Below are 10,765 nucleotides of genomic sequence, written 5' to 3'. Positions count from 1 at the left end.
AAAAATAGTCTACTATGCAAAATAAATTGGTTTCTTGTATAACTATCTCTTCTTGAATTCTTTTTCAGTAGTCTGCATAAGCTCTACTGACTCCAAACATTAAATTCAGGACCCACGTCTCATTCATTTTTTATTTCCATATCTAAGTGAGATATTTAGTACGTAGTAGAATTCAATGGGATTGAGCAGCATTATAATATCTTTTAAATTACAGGAGTTTCCAGCATATAGCCTCTGGAAAAGGGGAAAGAATAAAAAAAGGAGAAGAATGAGGATAGAATTAGCAATTGCATAGTGTAGGTAATTCTTCCATCCATTCTAAATATCTCTATCAAGAGAGAGGGGTGGGGCAGAGGGAGAGAGAGAGATTTTTAAGTGAGCGTGAAATGGAAGGTATGAAACTGCTTTTACCCTTATTCTTCTCAGTTTCTGGCAACCTCTCAAGGTATGAGCATGTCATTGAGCTGAGTGATTTTAGCCTTGAAATATTCATATTTTTCATACAAGATGACCCCAGAGCAAAGCCAAATATGTCATCTATTGCTCAATCAAAAAAAGAATTTTCTGTTTCAACCCCAGAAGTAAAACTGGCTGTGCTAAACTTCATAATGTGAGCTCATCTCCAAAGTGACATTTTCATAAGGGCTTCTGACTCTTCGCAACCTAGCTTTTCTTGTTGACTTTAGAATCCATGCCAGATGGCTGCTTTTTTGCTCCTGTGTCCATTCTAAGCCCATCTCCTACTACGTTCTGTATTCCAGGGAACTACGGTTCCCAAGGTCTTTTGCTCTCTGCCTTCCAGGTAGGTTTGGCCAATGGGAGGCACTGGCAGAAGACTGGAGAGCTGGAGTAGTGAAGGCCAGGTATTTCTCCCTTTTTCTCTCTGTTTTAGCGGTGCTAATGGCAATAGCTGTGTCTCCCCTGTGGTTCCAGCTCCCACCAGAGAACCTCCATGAGGGTTATAGATCCTTCCAGAAAGCCCTAAATTTTAGGATCTGAAAACACCACCTCTCCTCCTGTCCCTCTGACATGAAAGAGGGAGCAGCTCACTGTTGTTGCTGTTCTCTGGATTGCCTCCATATCCCATTTGGCCGCTGAGCTCTTTCTTCACCTGTGTAACCAATTCCCTTTTTTAAATTCCCTCTTCCAAAAAGCTTAGTGATTATATTGTTTCCTGGCTGCATTCTGACTGATACAAAACCTAAGCAACATACAAAATGAGACTACCCTGCATAATGACACCACTTCATTATGATTATTTTTAAGTAAGTAGGAAAAAGTAGATGTTGAGCAGAGGAGTAAAGGAAAAAATATGTGCAATAACATAGCAGAGGAAATAACTCTGTCTTTTCACTGCTGAATATCTTATAAACAATTATTAAGACCCACATCTGGGAATACACAACCCCATATGGAATCCAGATTCTCTTCCAAATTTGAATGCCCAAATATAGAGAAATTTTAATTTTTTTTAGAGCCAAAGTATTTTAATAAGGATTGTTTATATATAAGATTGTTTATATATAAGATTGTTTAAAGTCACAAATTAGCAAAAATGACTAATTTCTATTATAAGAAATAATTCTTGGGCAAACACCCATTAACTATTATATCAACAGGTATGCCTTTCCCACAAGGAAACTTGTTAGCAATGAGAAGCTTCCCAGTCTTCAGAATGAAAAAATGTTATTTTTTTTAAGTTTCTCATTTAATGCAACATAATTAACTTGAGTTGGATTGAAGGAGTGCAATAGGCCAAACTTCCACTAAAAAACATAAGATTTTATTATTACCAAAGTCATTCAGCTTCTCAGAGACTTGGTTTCCTCAACTCTGTAAGCTAAGAAAATTAGGCTGTGTCAATGGTTCTTAAACTTTGGGGGCCTAATAATTCATTTGAAAATCGGATAAAAGCTATAGATTCTCTTCCTAGGAAAATGGACTTAGTTATGAAATTTTTCATACCACTTCAGGGATTCTCAGACTTTCTGAGACTCATCCATGGACTGATGTATTGAACCTGTGGACTAGATCCTAAATATCTCCAAAGGTCTATTAAATTGTTGTTTTGTGAGTTTTCCTATGTTGGGTCAGGAAAGTAAGACAGAAGAGAAATGCTTTGAGAAGACTGCTGTGGTTATCTTTGACATTTCCCAATAGACTGTGCTGACAAAGATTTTCCCAGTACTAGGAAACACACTCTTTCCCAAGTGCCTAAAATGAGATCAGCTTCTTGGACTTATCAGATTGCTGGCAGGCACACAGAGCTTGAGGGCCTCCCTGGGACTGACAATGGAGCAGGGCTGCTTGCCACTGCCTCCCAAGTCTGTGAAAAGACAAGGACAAACCTCTAGGGGAAGTGCAGAATGCTAATATTTCCAAATTTTAGGACATAAATGAGAAATTTTAATGAAGCTCAGGTTTGACTCAGCTGTTCCTACATTATTCATTTGGAAGACTCTCCGTCTCCCACTACTCCACTCTCCAACAGCCATTTATAGACCTTCTGGTCCCCATCTGTTTCTGAATTGCCTTCTGCATGGACAGATAATGCCAAAATCTAATGGCAACTCTTTACTCTCATGAAAAGCAGGCATAGTTCTGATGAAAAAAAAAAAAAAATACTAACAATTTCAGAGGGTGTTATTCAGATAAATGAAAGAAAGAGCATCAGTTTTATATTTAATTTAAACTTGCATAATACAGGCTTAATTCTTTTGACACAATAAAAGCATGTGGTTTTAAAAGCTCTATTTTTAAGTGTAGGTTGTACAATATGGTCAACAGTAACTACGGTGATCTTCAGAAGACCTGAGCTTTAAGTTTCAGGTCCACTATTAATTGTTTGTGTGACTTTAGATAATTTAAAGTATCAAGATTGGGATACATCCTCTCTCAACTATATTTAGTTCTAAAAATCCTATGATTCGGCCAGCATTTCCCAAAGTATACTTCAGAGAACATTGGTTTTCAGGATGTTTCTTCAAAATAAAAAGTATAAGTATGTAAATAACTTCGGGGGAACTTGTAAATCTCTACCATCTCTATCCTAAGGTAAATCTCTACCTTAGAAGTTCCTTATACATGAGAACATATTAAAGACTGGGAAATCCTATAAGGAAGAGAGGGAGGGAGAAACATGTTTAACTTTGTCTAATTCACCATTTCCTAAATGTACCTGGTCTCGGAAATCTTTCATTAAGTTGTACCTTTTGACAGTCCATGGAACAAACTTTGAGAAATATTGTTTACTGTATTAGCAAAAATGTTGGTGTTTGAAAATTTTCCTCAAGCAAGTAGAGTTTTTAAAAATTGGAAAGAAGTATAGGTTTCTGGGTAATGTGTAAATAGGAAAAGATCTAGCGTTTTGTGACCCAAAGTCAATGCTAATCAAATTTAAGGGCATAAGTAGATCCCTTGATGAAGTATGAAACTGTTAATGAGGATCACGGTCTCTTCAAGCTGGAAAGATTGGCTGAGAGAGGGAATCACTTCCAAGACATAAACCTGTCACTTTCACTTTACAGTTAGCAGCCAGCCAAGCTCTGTGGTATGACTGACTCCCTGCACAAATATCTTCAGATGTAAAGCCAGATGCAAGTGGGTCGGACTTTCTTAACTCGGTAAAGACTTTCGCAGGTATTTTAGTTTCCTAGGGCTACTGTAACAAAATGTGACCCACTGAGTGGATTAAAACAACAGAAACTTGTTTTCTCATAATTCTAGATGTTAAAAGTCTGAAATCAAGGTGTCAACAGGGCCATGTTCCCTCTAAAATCAATAAGAGAAACTTCTAAGCCTCTCCCTCGCTTCCAGTGGTTTGACAGCAAACTTTGGGGTTTCCTGGCTTGTAGCTCTATCATTCCAACTCTCCATTTTCATATGGTGCTCTCCCTGTGTTTATTATGTCTTCACATGGCTGTCTTCTTATAACGACATCAGTCATATTGGATTAGGGGCCTATCTTACTCCAGTGTGACCTCATCTTAACTAATTATATTTACAACTTTATTTCCATAAGAGCTCACATTCTCAGGTACCAGGAGTTAGGACTTTTAACATATCTTTTGGGGAGCACAATTCAATCTGTAACAGCAAAACTCTAAAACTTGCTCATAAAGATCTTAGATCTTCTTATGGAAGGCTTTCCGATGACCTCTAGTCTTTTACTTGTGGTATTTATTGTCTTCTCAGCCTATTTATATATAATGATATTGCAATTTATTGACTTTAGACTCTCCTCTAGAATATAATATACCTTAAATTCTACTGATTGTGAGAGTAACTAAGTTTATCATCTTTTTGTTCACTTAGCAATGAAGCATCTTAGATTTTCCATATTTACTTTCTCCACCTAGAAACCTCAAAGAGGCATGAAGGGGTCAGCAAGAAAGGGCACGGAATGCTTTTGCTTTTGCTGTGCCCCTAAATAACCATCTTTTTCATTATATCCCATTGGAAGCATCTGGATGAGGGGTGAGGTTTGTGCTGCCTCCATGAAGATCCAAAGAGAACAGAAAACTACAAATAGCTTTCTAAACCTGTGATTTCACGCTTAGGATATAGACACCTAATATCTGACATCACTGGAATGAACCACTCGAGCACAGAGCATCAGTACAGATATCATTACCACAGGGTGAATGCAGAACTCTCACTGCGTTTTTGTTCTGAATGCCCTTTTCTCATTTTACCAGTTATCTATTGCTGTGTAACAAATTACTACAAATTTAGTGGCCTGAAACAACAAATATTTATTATCTCACACTTGCTGTAGGTCAGGAATCCGGGAATGGTACAGCTGTACTTTTTGCCCAGGGTCTCACTGGGCTGAAATCAAGGTGTCAGCCAGGGCTCAGTTTACTTCTATGCTCCAAGATCCTCTTCAAAGCTCATTAGTTTTTGGCAGAATTCCTTTTCTTGTAGTTGTAGGGCTGAGGTCCCCAGTTTCTTGACAGCTCTTAGTTAGGGACCATTCCCAGCTCCTAGAGGCCACCCCCAGTTTCTCACCACGTGGCCACCATAGGCCCCTCACGGCATAGAGGTTTACTTTCTTACAAGCCATTCAGAGCACATTTCTCTGACTTCTTATTCTTTAGCTAGTCAAAAAAAAAAAAAAAATCCTCTGCTTTTAAAGGGTTCACATGATTAGGTCAGAACCATTCAGGATAATCTTTCTTTTCCTGTATAATATGACATAATCATGCAAGTGATATCTCATCATAGTCGTAGGTTCAAATAATAAACAAAATGCAGAAGGAAAAAATGGAGACTATAGAAACTTTGGAAATTTTAAAAATAAAAATTTTTATGAACAATTACATATTAATATTTTTAAAACCTAGAGGAAAATGTTAAATTGCTAGAAAATTTTAAAATGTCAAAATAGGTGCAAGAAGAGATTTTAAAAACTGTAATAAACAAAAGATCATTAAAGAACCTGAAAGGGTAGCCAAAGATGTCCCCTTCGCCACACATACAAAAAGAAACAAGCCCAAATAGTTTTGTATGTGAGTTATGCCAAACTTTCAGTGAATTGTTAAATTCTACATTAATCCAAGTAGTTGTAGGAAACAGTAAAAGAATGCAAGCCTATCCAAACAGACCATTTTTTTATCCAAAACTAGGTAAAGACAGTGAAAAAAGAAATACATAGCCTCATCACTTAAAACATAGCTATAGCTAACAGAAGAAACTAAAACAATATAAGAGGATAAAATGTTGCCCCAGGAATTTTAAATACTCCAGAAAAGCTTTTATTTAATGATTTTGTTTTGTTTCTTTTTTCTGTATTTATTGAGATATAATTGACAAATAACATTGTAACTTTAAATGTACAGTATGATGATTTGATACACATGTATTGTGAAATGACTACCACAGTAAGGTAATTTAACACACCCTACAGCTGACAGTTACTTTTTTGTGCATGTATGGTGAGAACATTTAAGAGTTACTCTCATAACAATTTTCAAGCATACATTACAGTATTATTGACAGTCACCATGCTGTACCAATTATAGATTCCCAGAACTTATTTATCTTATAAACGGAACTTTGTACCCTTTGACCAACGTATCCTCATTTCCCCCAACCCTGGAACCTGACAACCATGAATCTATTCTAAGTTCAACTTGTTTAGATTTCACACATAAGTGAGATCATATAGTATTCCTTTTTCTCCATCGGACTTATTGCACCATAGCCTCAAGTTCCATCTACATTGTTGCAAATGACAAGATTTCCTTCTTCCTCATGGTTAAATAATATTCCATTGTGTATAAATATCACATTTTCTTTATCCATTCATTTGCCAATGGACACTTAGGTTGCTTCCATGTCTTGGCTATTTTGAATGACGACACAATAAACATGAGAATGCAGATATCTGTTTGATATCTTGTTTAAATTACCTTCAGATATACACCCAGAAGTGGGATTTGGGGATAATATAGTAGTTGATTTTTAATTTTTTGAAGAAACTCCAACTGTTTTCCATAGTAGCTGTTCCAATTTACATTCCCACCAAAAGTACACAGGGGTTACCTTTTCTCCACATCCTTTTCAACACTTGTTTGTTGATTTATTGATAACAGCCATTCTGACAGGTGATATCTCATCATGGTTCTGATTTCCATTTCCTTGATAATTAGTGATGTTAAGCACCTTTTCATATGTCTGTTCGCCATTTTGATATCCTCTTTGGAAAAGCTATTTATTTAGTTCTTTGACTCATTTTTTAATCTAACTATTTGGGGGCTTTTTCCTACTGAATTGTAGTTCTTCATTTGTACATGAACTCCTTATTATTATATGGTTTGCAGATACTTTCTCCCATTCCATAGATTGCCTTTTAATTTAATTGTTTGTTCTGCTGTGCAGAAGCGTTTTAGATTGATGTAGTCTAATTTGTTTATTTTTGCTTTTGTTGTTTGTGGTTTTGATGTCATATCAAAAATATCAGTGCCAAGCCCAAATTCAAGTAGCTTCTTCCCTATTGTCCTCTAGAGTTTTACAGTATCAGATTTTTAAGTCTTTAATTCATTTTGAGTTAATTTTTATGAGTGACATAAGACAGGGGTCCAATTTAATTTTTCTGCATGTTGTTGCCCAGTTTTTCCAGCATCGTTTATTGAAGAGACTATTCTTTTCCCATTGAGTATTCTTGGCTCCCTTGTCAAATCCTAGTTGACTATAAATGCAGAGACTTGTTTTTATGTTCTCTATTCTATTCCACCAGTTTATGTGTCTGTCGTTATACCAATGCCATACTGTTTTAATTACTATAGCTTTGTAGTATAGTTTGAAATCAGCCCCTAGCTCTGTGCTCCACTTTGGGCAAGGTTGTTGGCTGGAATCCCTGGAATTAGATGGGGTTGGATACTGTGCTCCAAGGTTGAGTGGAGTTACTGTCCAAGTTCCCTGGTCAGGTATGGCCACAGGCTATGCTCTGCAACTGGCCATTGTCACTGGCTGGGCAAGTGACTCTGTCCTGGAGTAAGGCCTCAGGCTGTGCTCAGGATGTGTATAGCTTGGGCTCTACAGGTTGGCAGTACTATAGATTTTGTTCCAAGGCTGCCCTGGCAGTGTTCAATTTCTCTAGATGGGCAGGGCCAGAGTTTATATTCCACTGTTACATGGAGTTGCTGACATGGTTTTCTTTTGGAAAGGGGCTGCCCGATGGGCTCCACTGCTACCCAGAGCCTCTGGTCGGCCTTCCTGGTCGAGCAGAAAACTACGCTCAGCAGTTGGTAGGGCTGCTGACTTGCTTCCCTGTTCAAATGGAACCATAGAATGGGTTTCATAGCCCTAGAACTGCTGACCAAGCTCCCTGGCCAGATGGAGCCACCAGCTTTGCTCTGTTCCTGACTGAGATCTCTGCTCAGGTACCACCACCAGCAGAAATGTGGTCCACCAAGATCTGCAGGCTGATTGCTATAAGCCCCTCCCTGCTTCTATTTTTTTTATTTTTAATAAAATTTTTATTTTGGAATACTTTTAGATTCACAGAAAAGTTGCAAAGATAATAACACAGGCAATTCTGCATATTCCTAACACAGTTTCCTCAAACATCTAACATTATCATAATACATTTGCTAAAACTAAGAAGCCAACATTGGTGCATTGCTACTAACTAAACTTAATATTTCATTTGGATTTCACTAGTTTTTCTGTTAATGTCAACATGAGTAATTTTAAATAGTCAAACAGCAGAAGAAGGGTATTTAATGTTACCATGGTAACTTGTGAACAATCAAAATTACATTCTTGAGAATACTTTTGTCTATCAGTATATCACCTTTATAAAGATTTTTTTTTCACTAAATGATGCATGTGAAATACAAGTGACAATGACGATACAGTGACCAGACAGCTGAAGAATTACCAGGCATTCAATTCAATAACATAGTATTTCTGAAATGTAAATAAAAGTCACATTAAGACAAAACGTTAATGAGTAAAAATAAAATTTGCCATGTTCTCTAGCTATATAGATATGACTGTAACACTAGAATGCATTATTTCAAGACTTACTTGCTAATATTCAAATGTGAAAAATATCCGGACTACAAACTAGTTCTTAATTATAATTGTTTTTCCATCTTATAATGCATTTTTCACATCATAAGATGGTCTTGTTTGATTTCCAGACACTAATCTCAGAAACTGACAATCCCACAGATGCAAGCTTAGGGGGAACAGAATCTCTCATAAAAGAGAATGGCATTGGTTTTGTTGTGCCTGATGAAAAAGAGAAATGGGTGGTCTGCATTCAATTCAATGGAGAGGAGTCTAATTTGAAAACTCATCTCACTCCCAGTGCCAGCTGCGGCCTCTGTACCTTGTTCACTTAGTTCTACAAAAGACTTATTGAAAACACTAGACATAAATAGGTTTCTCCCCATTGACATTCCTCAGAAGTCAGGCTGTGCTCTGGTTTAAAGGCATCGCTTAAGCCCCTGCTGCTCAGGGCTGACTTGAGATCATAAGTCTCTTCCATCATGAACTTGGGAAGATACAATTGCACATCGTATAACCACATCATGTATGATCTAGCCCACTTATTCAACTTCTCATAGGTGACAGCTTTTTCCAGCTGATCCAGCCCACTGATATCTGTGGGCAGCAGTCATGACTCTCATAGTAGAGTTGAAGGCCAATGGTTCGTGTGGCCTTTCTGTGTGAAAAACAAAAGTTTTTATCATCACATCATTTGTACTGGTTTGCTTGTATTCTCGTTTATTCTGAAAAGCTTTTCTGTAGTGTCTTGGAGTAAGAATTGATGTTCCCAGCTTCCTTTAAAGGAAAGCACATTCACTTGAACCATTCTGGTTGCAGAATCCACACCATTATCAGGTAGGAGATTCAGGATTTTTCTCTGTCTGGCTTTCAACCCAAGAGTTGGTCTCTTTTCTGATTTGGTCAGAGGCTTCCAAAAAGTTAACATACTGTGGCTCTATACCAAAGTATGTTTTCATGTCTTCTAAATATTTTTTGAGAAATGGATATGTTTTCTCTCCATATATTCTGTTGGCTGCTTTAAGTACATAAGCATCACTGGGATTGTCGATTTCTGAGATTAGTGTTTGGAAATAAGAGTGTATTTCCTCAACCTTCCCCAAGTTGCAGTCCACTTTCCTTTTCCTCTCGCTTTCAAGATAAGATTCGATGTCGTGATCTCTGTTCAGTTGAAGCACCTGGGCTGTTTGGGCTGCAGAGGTACCTCTGATGCCCAAGCACACCACAGTCAAGCAGGTAGAGATGCCACAAGGAGAAAAGAAAATATTTTAAATATTTTTACCCTCAGCAGATTCAGCTAGCTTTTCGCTAAATTTCAAGGCAAATTGGTTGATTGATTTTGTAAAAGAATCCATTGGGGAAACAATACCTTGTTTTCTTGCACTGAAGCAGAATTAGCAGTTTGTTCCTAAAGAAATTGTGGCTCCCCACCCCACTTCTTTACCTCTGTCTGTTTCTGGTGGTCCAGCCCCATCAATTCCCCCAGGGATCCCTATAAGGCAAGACATAAGTGGGCTTCTCAGGAAAAGTACAGGAGAAACTAGATGTCTATCTTTAGCTCACTTTTACTTCCCAAGAAACCATAGGCTCAAGGGGCGCTTCTGGGTGTGGAGCTGTGCCATCCTGAAAGAGGGACAATGCAGTCAAAATGAAAACACTGATTACCCTTCTAACATAATCCTTCTTGGTCTCTGAAGTCCATGGGGATGCTTCAGTCTCACACTTGGTGTCTGAGATTTTCATAAAGGTGTCTTGTCTACAGATAATTGCTAGTTGATCTTTCTGTGAGGGAGATGAAAGTTAGGGACCACCTATTCTACTACTTTGATGATGTCCTATGTTTGGTTAATTTAGGGAGAATGTCAGCACATTGATGAAAATGCCAACAGCCATTCATGTCTGTAGACAAATCATACAACTATATTGCTTTGATTTGTTGGGCATTGAGATGACCTTATATAAGAAATATCTCCCCATCAACTGTGAAATTCTATATAAGGGCAATAACTAATTTACAGCATTTTATTACAGAGAAAGATAACATACAGCTAACATATACAGATGAAAAAATTGGTTTATTACACTCATTCCACATATCCAAACACCATCCATTTTCCATGGGGTAAAATTCAAGGAAAGGAAATATGAAAGGACATTGAAAGGTTAGGCTTTGTTCCCAGAAACACTGGATGCTGCAGCAAGGTCAGCAGTCCAGTACTAGATTCCTGGAGTGACAACCTTTCTG

At 37.6% G+C, this 10,765-nt stretch overlaps 1 pseudogene; it reads right to left on the bottom strand.

Moving 5' to 3' along the window:
- Positions 1–8,690: 8,690 nt before the first annotated feature.
- LOC105306117 lies at positions 8,691–9,875 on the bottom strand (annotated as a pseudogene).
- Positions 9,876–10,765: the final 890 nt, after the last annotated feature.

This window comes from Pteropus vampyrus, unplaced genomic scaffold, assembly GCF_000151845.1.
Source record: "Pteropus vampyrus isolate Shadow unplaced genomic scaffold, Pvam_2.0 Scaffold422, whole genome shotgun sequence".
NCBI classification, from domain to species: Eukaryota; Metazoa; Chordata; class Mammalia; order Chiroptera; family Pteropodidae; genus Pteropus; species Pteropus vampyrus.
This window is presented reverse-complemented; position numbering and strand designations above follow the sequence as displayed.